Source organism: Lepidochelys olivacea, assembly GCF_965140295.1.
Source record: "Lepidochelys olivacea isolate rLepOli2 genome assembly, chromosome: 10".
In the NCBI taxonomy this organism is placed as follows: Eukaryota; Metazoa; Chordata; order Testudines; family Cheloniidae; genus Lepidochelys; species Lepidochelys olivacea.
Genome location: NC_140420.1, coordinates 57473189 through 57489230, shown reverse-complemented (window position 1 = coordinate 57489230; position 16042 = coordinate 57473189). Strand labels below are relative to the sequence as shown.

Here is a 16042-nt window from a genome sequence, read left to right as displayed (position 1 = left end):
AATGTCAGCTGAAAGTGAGAACAGACGTTCACTTGGCACTTTTGTAGCCGGCATTGCTAGGTATTTATGTGCCAGATATACTAAACATTCATATGGCCTTCATGCTTTCGCCACCATTCCAGAGGACATGATTCCATGCTGATGATGCTCACTAAAAAAAAAAAAAAAAATTAATTAAAATTGTGACTGAACTCCTTGGGGGAGAATTGTATGTCTCCTGCTGTGTTTTACCTGCATTCTGCCATATATTTCATTTTATAGCAGTGTCAAATGACTCTGCATGTTGTTTGTTTTAAGAACACTTTCACTGCAGATCTGACAAAACTCAAAGAAGGTACCAATGTGAGATTTCTAAAGATAGCTACAGCACTTGACCCAAGATTTAAGAATCTGAAGTGCCTTCCAAAATCTGAGAAGGATGGGGGTATGGAGCATGCTTTCAGAAAAGAGCAACACTCCGATTCGGAAACTACAGTACCCAAACCACCAAAAAAGAAAATCAAGCTTCTGCCTGTGGCATCCGACTCAGATGATGAAGACGAACATGCGTTGGTCTGCACTGCTTTGGACAGTTATCGAGCAGAACCCATCATCAACATGGACGTATCCTCTGGATTGGTGGTTGAAACATGAAGGGACATATGAATCTTTAGCGCATCTGGCACGTAAACATCTTGCAACGTCAGCTACAACAATGCCATGTGAACATCTGTTCTCACTTTCAGGTGACATTGTAAACAAGAAACAGGCACCATTGTCTCCTGCAAAGATAAACAAAACTTGTTTGTCTGAGCAATTAGCTGAACAAGAAGTAGGACTGAGTGGACTTGCAGGCGCTAAAGTTTTACATTGTTTTGTTTTTGAATGCAGTTATTTTTTGTACATAATTCTACATTTGTAAGTTCAACTTTCACAATAAAGAGATTGCACTACAGTACTTGCATTAAGTGAATTGAAAAATACTATTTATTTTATTTTTACAGTGCAAATATTTATAATAAAAAACAAAGTGATCACTGTACATTTTGTATTCTGTGTTGTAATTGAATATTTGAAAATGTGGAAATCATCCAAAAATATTTATATAAATAGTATTATATTATTGTTTAACAGCACAATTAATTGCGATTCATTTTTTTAATCACTTGATAGCCCTAGTTTATTTTTATTATTGGATTATTTAAAAGGATTCTCTGTTAGAAAATGGTACCAGAGTGGGACTATGATTTTCAGACCATAATTACTGCAGTGTTGCTAACAAAACCCCATGTGAAGCCTTGCACAGTGCAATGCTTAATGACATTTTTATTCCACCTGAACCTCAGTTTAAACTTGGAACAAATTGTGCTGAGTTAATTTACTAATGAACTCATTAACAGACTAATTTGTACAAGAGTCTGTTACAAAGTATCCTACTTAGAAAACAACTCTCATGTTCTTGACAGTAATTCTAGAGTGCATTAAGGTTAAATGATGGTAAAACACTTGTTACAGGTAAATAGAAGATAATGTATTTCATTACCTTCAGTGTCTGATACCATAAGCTAATTTTAACTCAATCAAATTAACAATAAGAAAATACTTCATAAAAGATTTAAATACTTTTCTTTCCCCTTTATCATAGTGACTTTCATAAAGTTTTGCTCCTTTTAGTTAATTTTCACAGTGGACGAATAAGGTTGCATAGAAGGGGATCTTAAAATATTTCCTCCAGTCACAACTGTGGTGCATTGCAGGTATAAGAACAATTCCATATTCCTCACTCACAGCATGCTATATTTGAAGCTCCACTCATAGTAACTGAAATTCCATACACTGAAAGAGCATATGCAACAGAGAGACGTAGTGTGGATTAGAAAAGAGTTTTATATCTGCTTTTATGTGCTACACTACAGACAGTGTGGCAATCTGTTCCTCCGTAGTGGTGATAGATGTTAGCGAAGCTGCTGAAGCCTTGACTAACAGAGCTAGGTCTTTTAGTTCCAGCAAAATTGGTTCATGGTTATGTCAAGGTTGTGGGTTCGATTCTTGTACGGGCCATCACTTGTAACATCACGCCGCTGGCATGGGACATCCGCACCAGGGATCAAATCAGGAGCCTTATGCTTTAAGACCCAGAGGGCCTACTACCTGAAGTAAGAAAATCCCAGGCATGTTAGCCAAGGCTGTAGCAGGCTTGTCAGAAGTCAACATTTTTACAGTGGAAAGCCTTCCTTGTTGGAAAATGCCATTTTGTTGAAACCAAAAATTCCTGTGGCAATGTGTTGATTTTAAAGAATTTCATTTTAGGGGGAAAAGCATTAAGATAAGGCTGAAATAGGAAATGCCTTTTCAATTAAAATTTTCTTTTATTTTACAAAATCAAAACAAAAATTCTTATATATGGAGACGTTGTGATTGACCCAAAATGATTTTTCTTCCAGTAATTTTGTTTCATGGGCTATTTAGAAAGCCTTTGGTTTTGTTTAGATTCAGAATGAAAGTAGTTTAAAAAAAAATCACAGAATTTCCCATGAAATGAACTCTGATTCCCACATAGTTCTACTCAACCATCTCTACCTGAGGCCCAGTCACCACTAGAGAGGAACATATTGAGAAGATGTGGGTTACATATGGCTTCAAAGTACATTCACATGGTAAAGTAACATGGAAGGTAAATTAACTTGACCTGATGATAATGTGACCTACACATTTGGACAATCAAATAGGCACACCTAGGTGCCTAGCACCATAGATTGAATAGGCACTGAGCCCAAGAGTAGAAACTTTAGATCCACACTGAAACTCTCCCCATGTTTGGTGGTGTTCAGATATACGTATTTCATACAGGGTTTGGATATCAACTGGGATGTTGGGGAGAGTCTAGTAGTTAAGCACAGAAGAGCCCATTTGAGCAGCCAAATATGGGATCTGAATACTTAAATGAGGTGCCCAAGTACTTTTTTTGCATACACATGGAGGAAAATAATATATGGGTAAGTGTTTTTAATTTATTTGTGTACACACTGTGCAAGTTTTTTTTAAAGTTTGTAATAATTATTAATTAAGCCAAGTAAAAACATTTCTCCTTTTAGCCCAGGCATTTTATGCAGAATATCAGGGGTTGTATTACCCTGGTGGCTGAACTTTGTGACTTCGTCCTTACACATAACTATTTTACATTTGGGGATAATGTATACCTTCAAATCAGCGGCACTATTATGGGTACCCGCATGGCCCCACAGTATGCCAACATTTTTATGGCTGAGTTAGAACAACGCTTCCTCAGCTCTCGTCCCCTAATGCCCTTACTCTACTTGCGCTACATTGATGATATCTTCATCATCTGGACCCATGGAAAAGAAGCCCTTGAGGAATTCCACCATGATTTCAACAATTTCCATCCCACCATCAACCTCAGCCTGTACAGGTCAACACAAGAGATCCACTTCCTGGACTCTACAGTGCTAATAAGCGATGGTCACATAAACACCACCCTATACTGGAAACCTACTGACCACTATTCCTACCTACATGCCTCCAGCTTTCATCCTGACCACACCACACGATCCATTGTCTACAGCCAAGCTCTGTGATACAACAGCATTTGCTCCAACCCCTCAGACAGAGACAAACACTGACAAGATCTCTATCAAGCATTCTTACAACTACAATACCCACCTGCAGAAGTGAAGAAACAGATTGATAGAGCCAGAAGAGTTCCCAGAAGTCACCTACTACAGGACAGGCCTAACAAAGAAAATAACAGAACGCCACTAGCCGTCACCTTCAGCTCCCAACTAAAACCCCTCCAATGCATTATTAAGGATCTACAACCTATCCTGAAGGATGACCCAACACTCTCACAAATCCTAGGAGACAGGCCAGTCCTACGGACAGCCCCCCAACCTGAAGCAAATACTCACCAGCAACCGCATACCACACAACAGAACCACTAACCCAGGAACCTATCCTTGCAACAAAGCCCATTGCCAACTGTGCCCACATATCTATTCAGGGGACACCATCACAGGGCCTAATAACATCAGCCACACTATCAGAGGCTCGTTCACCTGCACATCCATCAATGTGATATATGCCATCATGTGCCAGCAACCTCTCTGCCATGTACATTGGTCAAACTGGACAGTCTTTACGTAAAAGAATAAATGGACACAAATCAGATGTCAAGAATTATAACATTCATAAACCAGTCAGAGAACACTTCAGTCTCTCTGGTCACGCAATCACAGACATGAAAGTTGCGATATTACAACAGAAATCTTCAAATCCAGACTCCAGTGAGAGACTGCTGAATTGGAATTCATTTGCAAATTGGATACAATTAACTTAGGCTTGAATAGAGACTGGGAGTGGCTAAGTCATTATGCAAGGTAACCTATTTCCCCTTGTTTTTTCCTACCCCCCCCCCCTTCCTCAGACGTTCTTGTTAAACCCTGGATTTGTGCTGGAAATGGCCCACCTTGATTATCATACACATTGTAAGGAGAGTGATCACTTTAGATAAGCTTTTACCAGCAGGAGAGTGGCATGGGGGTGGGGGGAGGTATTTTTTCATGCTTTGTGTGTATAAAAAGATCTACACTTTCCACAGTATGCATCCGATGAAGTGAGCTGTAGCTCACGAAAGCTTATGCTCAAATAAATTGGTTAGGCTCTAAGGTGCCACAAGTACTCCTTTTCTTTTTGCGAATAGAAACTGACAGGCAAGGTGACAATTTCTGGCCAGTGTTTACTGATCTTTTGTTCTCTGACCAGCAAAAGAGAAAAAGATGTAACTGCTGCAATTACAGGCATATATATTGATGAACCCAAGAATACTCAAAGCAGAATTGTATACCAGCCTCAAGCTGAAGCATACACCAGCCCCTCCGCCAAGGACTGCAATCAGTTTGATGCTGTTATTGGTTTGATTTGCTGACATTATCCCCAATATAAAGCATTAGAGCTGAAAAACAAGTCACTTCCAGAAGAAGCATCCTTTAATGAACAAAAAGAACTGGCTTCAGCAGTAGGAGTGGCAAAGGTACCAATAGAAAAGATTTACTCAGTTCTTTGTCAGGTCAAATTGGCTATCAACAGCACACAGTACAGGCTGCCCCTCTGCCTTTTTGTTAACAAATATTCATGCAGCATTTGCCAGTCTACTTCATTCATCATGGAGGATTTATCACTCAGCTTTAAGGGCAGTAATAATAATAGAAATTATAATTTGGTATCTCAAATACCATTGATTTCAACTGGAGCTGTTGAAAGTCATCTAAAAGTCAGGTTTATATGTTGCAGAATTGGGCACAGGAGAACTGAGGCATCCAAAATTAGTGGACACTTGACATTTCTGGCATAAGTAGCTTGTTTTCACATAGAAAGGCTATGCCAGAGGAAGAGATAGAACAGGGTGCTCTTGACACCTCATCCTGTGCTTCAGAGAGATTGGGTGCGCCCCAGTGACAGTTCATTTCCATACTTTCTACACTCACTTCTGGTAGCTGGAAATATGAAAGCTACAGTGTGTGTAATCAGAGGAAGGATGGCGTTGTTGTTGAAGCACAGGAAAGAGCAGGTAGGGAGCTGGGGGGGTGTCATAAATATAAAGGGAAGAGTAAACCCCTTTGAAATCCCTCCTGGCCAGGGGAAAGCTCCTCTCACCTGTAAAGGGTTAAGAAGCTAAAGGTAACCTCGCTGGCACCTGACCAAAATGACCAATGAGGAGACAAGATACTTTCAAAAGCTGGGAGGAGGGAGAGAAACAAAGGGTCTGTGTGTCTGTCTATATGCTGGTCTTTACCGGGGATAGACCAGGAATGGAGTCTTAGAACTTTTAGTAAGTAATCTAGCTAGGTATGTGTTAGATTATGATTTCTTTAAATGGCCGAGAAAAGAATTGTGCTGAATAGAATAACTATTTCTGTCTGTGTATCTTTTTTGTAACTTAAGGTTTTGCCTAGAGGGGTTCTCTATGTTTTTGAATCTAATTACCCTGTAAGATATCTACCATCCTGATTTTACAGGGGGGATTTCTTTATTTCTATTTACTTCTATTTTTATTAAAAGTCTTCTTGTAAGAAACTGAATGCTTTTTCATTGTTCTCAGATCCAAGGGTCTGGGTCTGTAGTCACCTATGCAAATTGGTGAGGCTTTTTACCAAACCTTGTCCAGGAAGTGAGGTGCAAGGTTTTGGGAAGTATTTTGGGGGGAAGGACGCGTCCAAACAGCTCTTCCCCAGTAACCAGTATTAGTTTGGTGGTGGTAGCGGCCAGTCCAAGGACAACAGATGGAATATTTTGTACCTTGGGGAAGTTTTGACCTAAGCTGGTAAAGATAAGCTTAGGAGGTTTTTCATGCAGGTCCCCACATCTGTACCCTAGAGTTCAGAGTGGGGGAGGAACCTTGACAGGAGGGAATGGTTGGGAAAGCAGACAAAGAGCTGGAGTAAGGTCTTAAAAGGGAACATCTGCTTAGATTGCAGGGCGGGGGTAGGAACAGGAGTCTGGCCATACCCAACACCAGTTATGCTTCTGTTGTATCCCACTATTACACATTAACAAAATGAGAGACCATCAGTGAAAGGAAGCTTAGAAATTCCTCTCTGATAACCAGCTTCTTAGCTCCATCCTACACTGTTTATCCCAAACCATCGAGAGTGTGAACTTGCTCATATTGTGAGAGTTAAAGGCATAAGCAGGTAAGTATTTGAGGTGGGTGGAAAACAGTTTTTCCACCTAGTGAAAACATGAAATTTTCAAAATCTCTCATTCTGCATCAGGATGAAATCAAGATCTTCTAAAAAGTTTCATACCCCCCGCCACACACACCACAAAATAGCCAGCAACCTGGAGCACCATAGCTATGCCAACCTAGGCCCTGATGTAGATGTAGCTGGTTTCTTGGAAGAATGATTCCATAGACCTAGCTCCCATCATTCAGGGAGGTGTAGCTCCTACAGTGACTGAAAAGCCTCTTCTATTGCCATAGTAAGCCTCTACATTACAATGCTACAGTGGCATAAATGCAGTGCCATATTTATGCCACTGTAGTGCCCATAGTGTAGGCACTGCCTTGGTCTCCCCCATTTCCAGAAGATTGCCCTAGAAGACATTGGGATATTGGCTATTCCAGGGCAGGTGTCTCTCTCTCTCTCTCTCCCCCTCTCTATACAATGAATAGGGAGAGAGCTGCCTCAGAATGGGATTTACAAAAACCACCACTCTAGGTGGCTATCCCCCTAAGCTAACCAATTGGAGATGCCAAGGTGAGGGGTCTCTCTTAGGCCCTGTCCCTCACAGGGAGTTCAGTACCTAAGTCTGGGCTGCAGGAAGATGCACCCCCTCTGCTTGGGATTCTCAGGTGCAAACTCTCTCTTGGAGTTAGGTGGCACTGGAAGAGGAACTCCCTCATATCTTTCTAGCCCAATGGATACGATATTCACAGGGGATGTGGGAGACTCCCGGTTCAAGTCCCCCTCCACCTGAGTGGGAGAGGGGATTTGAATAAGGATCTGCTACCTCCCAGGTAAGTGGGTTATAGGATATTTTGATGTGGGGCTCTGTCAATTTGTCCTGCTTCACTGTGGATAAATAAGTATTTAAAAAGTCACTGGTGTAGGGGGACAGGATCTTGTATCTCCCACCTCCCAGATGATTGATCCAACCACCAGTCTCTCTCTCATGCTTGCTCTGATTATCTCTGGCCTAATGATTCTTTCATTATTTATCCAGAGTGGGACAACTTCAACAGGAGACACTGAGGGAAGCCCACATCAGAATATATATTGTAGCCCTGTGGATAGAGCATTCACCTAAGATGTGGCAAACCTCTTCTCCAGCTCAGAGGGAAGAGGGACTTGAACCAGGGTCTTCCACATCCCAGGTGAGTACCCTAATCACTGGGCATGCTACATGCTTACCAGATCTGGCCTCACAGGTAAGTTAGGCACAAGAACACCTATGTTCCCCTGGCTCAAGCATCGCTGGGAGGCTTCAGCGTCCAAATGCCTGGCATGGGGCTGCAGTTCGCACATTCAGAAGCGGAAACATAGGTGCTAAGATAACTTAGCACCTACATTTTTGCACTGAGTGATTTTAGGTACCTGCAGGGTTTGGCAGTAGCTGAGTTGGGATTTTTATTAATCCCACTGTGGTCTAAGTTTGGGGTTCTGAAAGTGGCAGTTAGGCACATTAGTCTTTTAAGGAATTTAGCCCAGCACTGTTATTAGGCTGTGTTTCCCTGAGTAAAGTTTTTATTCAGCTGAGTCAGCTAATGATTTCCCTACACATTCCCTACATTATTGTGGACAGTCTTTCAACTAATTACATTTAGAGAGATACACTCCTATTAGAGCAGATAAACCAAGACACTCATTTGTATACATCAGTGGAACAAATCTTCTAAAGATATCAATCTGACAAACAATATTAGATCATTACAAGGAGGCAAGATTAGATCAGATAACTCAAACACGGATGAGCCATATTTGCCTATGGCTGTCAAAGTAACATCAGCATTAGATTTTCTATCAAAAGTATAATCTGAAACAGGCAGGGATGCTTCAGATGCATTTATCAGTGTGCAGATGCACTTCCAAGGAAGATTTAGAGCTAAAGCTATCACTTGTTATTTTATGACAAAGTAAATGGAATTTCCATCTGTTCTTGCTGCACTTAATTGTACATGAATTGCAACTAAAAGATCCCCAGAACAAAAAGCCCAAATCAAGCAAAACATTTAAACATGATTAACTTCAGGTGTGAGAGTAGGAGAAGAAGTATTCACATACTTAAATGCTTTGGTAAAGAAGGACCAAAACCCTATTCTACAGAAATGGGCCAAAATCAGAAGATGGAAACTAAAGATCTGGTGTGTTCAGGTCAAGTTCAGACCCAGGCTCTAACCTGGCCCTAATCCTGCAACTGGATCCACTAGGGTGGGCCCCTGTGCCTGTGTGGAGTGTCATTCAGTCAGACTCCATGCAAGTGTAAGGGTAAATGCTAATGGAGTCTTCCTGGCTCAAGCCCACCTGTATCTGGGAAAGAGCAAAAGTGTTTGTGACACAAATATGGCAACAATCTTAGCCTCCTAGCAGCAAAATTGGCTCACTGTTAAATTTAATCTCATGCCCAACAAAAGTTGGACATTATAACAGTTCATATCAAATTTTTCAAGTTTCATAAACACTAGATTTTGCACTGAAATATTGGAAGGGAAAAAGGGACAGTGTCACATAACTTGGTTGTTGAGCATACTAAGCTCAGGGCATATAGGGGCTTTCTAGGGGGACTGTTTGGTCTGAACTGTCTCTAACATTACCCAATAAACCAAATGTAGATAGAAACAGAGTTATTCTAATATTTTCCATACTATTTGGCAAACTTCATTTAGTTATGTGCTAGCCTAGAGGCAGCATAACAGCTGCTAATGGACATAGCCAAAGATCCATATGGTGCTGTTAGAGGGTTTTTCCATGGCTTAACATCTAGATCCTCTGAAAGTCAATTTGTTAAATAGCTTGCAGATGAATAAAAACACACACAAGAGTGGAGACTTTGCATTAAAATTCCAATGTAATAACTTTAAAAAGTCCTAAGTTTTAACTTACCTAGATCTTATATGAATATATAATGGGAGAAGAAATTTCTTATTTTAACCAACATATAATTCAAGACATGTCTACATTTCCACTTAGGTTGGAAAAATTTGTGTCGCTCGGGGACGTGAAAAAACACCCCCCCCGATCGACAGTTTTGCCAGCATAAATGCTTGTGTGCATAGCTACCGCTGCTCATTTAGGTGGTTTTATTATGTCAACAGGACAGCTCTCTCCCATTGGCATAGAGCAGCTACTGGAGTGATCTTACAGTGGCACAGCTGCCTCAGTACAGCTGTGGTGCTATAAGATCAGTAGTGTAGACAGGTCCGCTCAGAGGTCCAGAGAGGCCCAGGCCACTTCCAGCTTTAGAGGACCCTAGCCATAATAAAAATAAAAAACGATGACACATGATCTAATCTTGGGCCATCAGAAGCGATATATTTTTATTAATCTTTATGAACATTTTAAACTCTTTAATATGACAAAATCCGTATCAGTTAACAAAACACTTATGTCTTTTACTAAATCACATCTCTGATTTGCTTAAATTTGCAGCTCTAAGCTGAGAGTGTGTGTCACATATTGGTCAGATAGTGATGCGCATAAAAACAAATTGCGAAACTTCTCAAATGCCAAAAAATTAACAAGTGTTAAAATTTGAGGCCCCCCTTTGAGCTTGAGGCCCAGGCCAAATGGCCCTCCTGGCCCTCCCTCTGATTGGCCCTGAGTGTAGACATGGCCTCAGTATATTAATTAGACAAATGACAGAGTGGACGTATGAGGGAATGTACATCCCCAGGTGGGTTTGATATTACTATTGTATTTCACTTTTCCCAGACGGGTGGGTCATGCCTCAATCCTGGTTAACATTCAGGTTGCATCATGCAATGGCAGAAACGAAGAAGGAAAAAAAACCTTGTCTTAATTCTTCAAAGCTGTTCAAATACATAAACAAAAGACACTGAGAAACATACAAGGCACTAATGTAAGGGCAGTAACCCATTCAGTGCCCATTGATATGCAAAAAAATTTGGAGCACTTAAATGGCTGTTCACCAAAAAGCAGTAAATACTACATGTTCCACGTGCAGTATCATTCCAGCAAAAGGCAATCACACACAATCATATATGTCACCCCGGTCCCAAAAGGAGATTAGATTCAGTGGCCTAGATTCTCCCCAGAGCCAGACCACTTTGTGTTGTGCTGCCACCACGAAGTGACCCGCAAAGCCAACTCAACCGATAATGAGAATGTGAGATTCTCAGAAGATAAAGAGCTGTCACAGTGATGTGTATGTTACCCCACGCTTTGCAGCTGTTCAGAGAACCATGACTTTCCTATACCCCCCCACTCTACGGGGTGCTCTGATTTATATAGGGGTTTTGGCTCGGTGCACAACAAGCTCAAGTTCAGGAGAGCTGTCTTTATACTCAAACCCCAACACTCCCCTACACCTGCCCACTTCTTTCTCCTTAAGACACACGTAACCATTTGCAGGATTCAGGCCTTTAAACACATTTTGTTTCCCCCCTCATGTTTTCATTCTTGGAATCTTTACCCTGTAAGCTTTGTATCAGAGATTTCTTCACATACAGCAAAAATTCAGGTTCAGAAAAGATGTAGCTGTGAAGGAAACTACAGATGATGGCTTTTTTTTTATCTCTAGGGTTATTGCTTTTTTTATGTAAAAAGTCAGAAGAAAATATAGCAAACTCTCCTTTCAAACACAGACAATAAGGTGCTAATTTCTGCACAGCACCTGCCTGCTCTTCACTAGTCACACTGTTCGATCCATCACTCTGAAGCAGCCCTTGCAAACTGTCACTGCTGGGTTATGAATTAAGCTCTCTGTGATTTAGGATTGGCAGCAGCTATTTCCAGTGATCTTGAAGACCTGCAACAACAAATTTGAAGTGTCTGGCAGGTATTCAGGGAAAGAACCCCACCCACTGGAGGGGGAAAAGTAGATCTTAAAACCTGCACAACTCAAAAGCTTTGAAGAGTATCCAGGGAAAAGCATCAGGAATCACCTTGGTAAGTGTCTTAAAAAAAACTAGTGTCTTCCCCTCTAGTAAAATTATCCCCCTACCTGCGCATTTCCTCAAACCTTGCTGTGCTTTAACAGACCAGGATGCCATTCGGAAGAGGCCCCCCTTTTCCCAGAGTTTTGTACCTGGAGGTCTGCTCACAGTGCATGCCCTAGCCCCAGCCGGAGCTCTTATCTGAAGCACAGCTTGAGTGTGATATGTGATGAGTTCTATGCTGCTCCCAGATCCTGCCCTTGAAGAGAGGAGTTTATTTATAAACAGAGACAGGGTGATTAAGACAACAAAAAGCTTGTCATTATATTAAATTAAGGATTATTAGATGATCCTGAAAGCTTTGCTAAAAGATAAGAAACAAAGGGTAGGAATAAATGGTCAGTTTTCAGAATGGAGAGAGGTAAATAGTGGTGTCCCTCAGGAGTCTGTACTGGGACCAGTGCTGTTCAACATATCCATAAATGATCTGGAAAAAGGGGTAGACAGTGATGTGGTAAATTTTGCAGGTGATAGAAAATTACTCAAGATTGCAGTCAGGTTTGGACTTAACTAAGTGTTACAAAGGGATCTCAACAAAACTGGGTGACCGGGCAACAAAATTACAGATGAAATTCAATGTTGGTAGATGCAAAATAATGCACATGGCAAAATATAATCCCAACTATACATACAAAATGATGGGGTCTAAATTAGCTGTTACCCATCAAGAAAGATCTTGAAGTCATTGTAGATAGTTCTCTGAAAACATCTACTCAATGTAGAGTGAAAATCAAAAGAGCTAACAGAATACTGGGAATCATTAAGAAAGGTACTTATTATAAGACAGAAAATATCATAATGCTTCTATACAAATCCTTGGTACTCCCACATCTCGAATATTGTGTGTGCAGATCTGGTCATCCCATCTCAAAAAAAAAAGATATATTAGAATTGGAAAAGGTTCAGAAAAGGGCAAGAAAAATGATTTAGGGGTATGGAACAGCTTCCATATGAGGAGAGATTAAAAAGACTGGGACTTTTCAGCTTGGAAAAGAGGTGACTAAGAAGGGTTATGATAGAGGTCTATAAAATCATGAATGGTGTGGAAAAATTGAATAAGGAAATGTTATTTACTCCTTCACATAACACAAGAACTAGGCATCACCCAATGAAATTAATAGGCAGCAGATTTAAAAACAAACAAAAGGAAGTATTTCTTCACAGTCAACCTGTGGAACTCTGCCAGGGGATGTTGTGAATGCCAAAACTATAAGAGTTCAAAAGAGAACTGTTCCACGGCGTGCAGGAGACACTGGGAGGGAGGGGGAGGAGTGGAGTCGGGGCACACTCGGGGGAGGGGGTGGAATCATGTCTGGAATCATGTGTGCAGAAGGTGCTGGGAGGGAGGGGGAGGAGCGGGGATGGGGTGCTCTCAGGGGAAGAGGCGGAAAAAGGCAGGGAAGAGGAGGGGAAGAGGTGGATTGGGGGTGGGAAGAGGGGTGGGACGTAGGGCTTTGGGGGAAAGGGTGGAGTGGGGGCAGGTTGAGCTGCTGAGGTTGAGCAGGGTACTTGTGGTTGGGGGGGGGGGTCTGCAAAAATTTTAAAACAAAAATGGGGTCCTTGGGTTATTAAAGTTTGAGAACTTCTGGTTTAAAAGGTATTTCTGACTGGCTAAATGAAAGATTTTCATTAAAAATAACTTGTATCTCTGGTTCTATCATGGTCTTGGTAGGGATTTTTTTATATCCTCCAAATTTTACTACTTCTGATTAGCTGGCAAGTACACCAGGGGATGAATATCAGGTACTGTACTTTTTTCCTTAACTTGGCTTATCCCTCAGCAGAAAGAACATACTTTGCACCACTTTCTTAACTTGTGATGTTTTGGGAGCAGTTACATTGATTTACAAGCAATGCATACTGCTAAGGGACAGCACCAGGGAAGGAGTATTTTTTGCCTTCCCAGATAGAGAAACAGAACGTTCTCTCATTGGTTTCCCCACAGTGGTCATTCAAACAGCAGTGCAAACGTTACACTGTTCCCAGTGCATTAGCAATTCAACTCCTCATTAGCAGAGAGAGTCTACACCTAAACCATGTCTCCCACACAAAATGTCCTCCTGCATTGAATATTAGAAATTAAGCATGGAAAAGGCATAGAAGAGGATCTTGTTCATCAATTATCATCAATTAAGAATCATCATCTTCACTATGGCCCCAAGCCAACAAAGCACTTATGAATGGACATAACTTAAGCATGTTAATAGCACTATGGCAACTAAGTATCCTCCAAGAGTGCTGCCTTTTCAGCACTGAAGCTAATAGGACTACTCCCATGCCGAAAGTTACCAGCAGGACAGTGGGGTGGGAGGAGGTATTGTTTCATATTCTCTGTGTATATAAAGTCTGCTGCAGTTTCCACGATATGCATCTGATGAAGTGAGCTGTAGCTCACGAAAGCTTATGCTCTAATAAATTGGTTAGTCTCTAAGGTGCCACAAGTACTCCTTTCCTTTTTGTGAATACAGACTAACACGGCTGTTACTCTGAAACATACACTTCAATGTTTTGCAGGATTGAAGACTATATTGTTGACGGTTTACTTCACAATTCTTTGAAATAGACTAGAAGTGAGAAGAACTTTTTCAATTAGGGATAAGTTAGGAAACAAAAAGATTTAGCTGTTTCCCCCCTTTGTTGTACTTCTATCTATAGAGCAAATAGAAGGTAATTAGTAAAGACTCTAAATGTGGCACCAGAATGACAAACCCCATCCATAATATTGCACACACATTTAAAGTAGTCTTATTACCACCAATTTCATTCAGGATACTGTACAGACACAGAGAAAGACCCTTTCCTAAATTGTTTACAATTAAGGCTGCGATTCTGTTACAGAAGTTGCAGATTCCATGATGTTCCACTACTTCCGCAGCTGCAATGGCCGGTGCAGCTGATCCCAGGGCCAACTGCCTGGGCGCCCCCAGGCCAGTCGCACCAGCTGCTGCTCGGGCAGAAAAAGGGTGGGAGAAAGCAAGCATTATCATCTCTGTTTTACAGATGGAGAACTAAAACAGCGATTATTAAGAGATGTGCCTGAGATCACACAGGGAATCTGGGGCAAAGCCAAGATCTGAACCCAGATCTCCAAAGGCCTTAGAGAGTCCCTTAAGCACAAGACCATTCTTTCTCCCTACATTCTTTTTAATGCAAAGTTCACAGAACAGAACTGTTGCATAAATCCTGGATAATATGATTCATACAATATACTGCAAGCAACAGGTTAAAGAAAATCACTGAATAGCCCAAACTCCCATATGGAAAGACCATCCCCAGTGGTTCAGATGCGTATAACCTCTGTAAAGCAATGAAGCCATTTGGAGTTTGCTTTCTTGTTGTGACAATTCCTTCAATCTCACTTTTTATGTGTAAATTATGAGCAGCAAAGTCTATTGAACGCAAGGAAGATTTACATTTCTTTCTTGATATGCAACAGTGACACCACATGGAAGGAAAATAAAGGTAGGATGAAATTAACTCTGTATGACTCAAACTTGTATTTGAGAAAAGGAGTACTTGTGGCACCTTAGAGACTAACAAATTTATTAAAGCATAATAAAGCTGTAGCTCACGAAAGCTTATGCTCTAGAGACCTAACCAATTTATTAGAGCATAAGCTTTCGTGAGCTACAGCTTTATTATGCTTTAATAAATTTGTTAGTCTCTAAGGTGCCACAAGTACTCTTTTTCTTTTTGCGAATACAGACTAACATGGCTGCTACTCTGAAACCTCGTATTTGAGAGTTGATTTTCTACCTAAATACCAACTTTGTAGATAAAAGAAAGAGGGATTATTGATTTGTGGATTTTTTTATTTTAAAAAGATGGATCATTGGCTAAAGTTTAAAAATAAGAACTGCAGTGTAGAAGGCTAAAAAGCTAATGTCTTTCATTGTTACTTTTCTCCTTTTATTAAAGAATAATAAGGCTAACTAATAATTAGGCTAGGCTGACAATCTTTTGTTCCATCCTTGACATATTCTGACTGACCTAAAGCCAGGATAATCAGTACTTGTCTACACTCACAGCACTGCACCTCCACCACTGTAATTTACTGAAGACGCTACCTATGCTGATGGGAAAGCTTCTCCCTGAGTGATGTAGTTCTAGGGACATAAGTTTGTAGTGTGGAGGAGGGCTCAGACTAGCAACTAAAGAGCAGAATCCTGGAATTGTTATGCACCCAATTTAAACACTGTGACATCCCCTGCTGTTCAGTTTTTCTTTATCACTCCCACTTTGCCACAGCTACTGGCCCTGCCCATCCTGACTTCAGAATATCTAGAGGGACAGGGTGGGCTGCATCAGGTACTTTCCTACAGCAGCCACTGACACAGCTTGTGCTGGACTTGCACAGAGGGATGAATTTTACCC

At 41.0% G+C, this 16042-nt stretch overlaps 1 long non-coding RNA gene across 1 annotated transcript in view; it reads left to right on the top strand.

Annotated features, from left to right (window-relative positions):
• Nucleotides 1–16042, top strand: part of LOC311527749 — a 39551-nt gene that overhangs the window by 22714 nt on the left and 795 nt on the right. Inside the window, exons 3-4 of the long non-coding RNA XR_014713438.1 lie at nt 7720–7870; nt 11447–11621. This is a non-coding gene — a long non-coding RNA (uncharacterized lncRNA). The remainder of the gene's footprint in view (nt 1–7719; nt 7871–11446; nt 11622–16042) is intronic.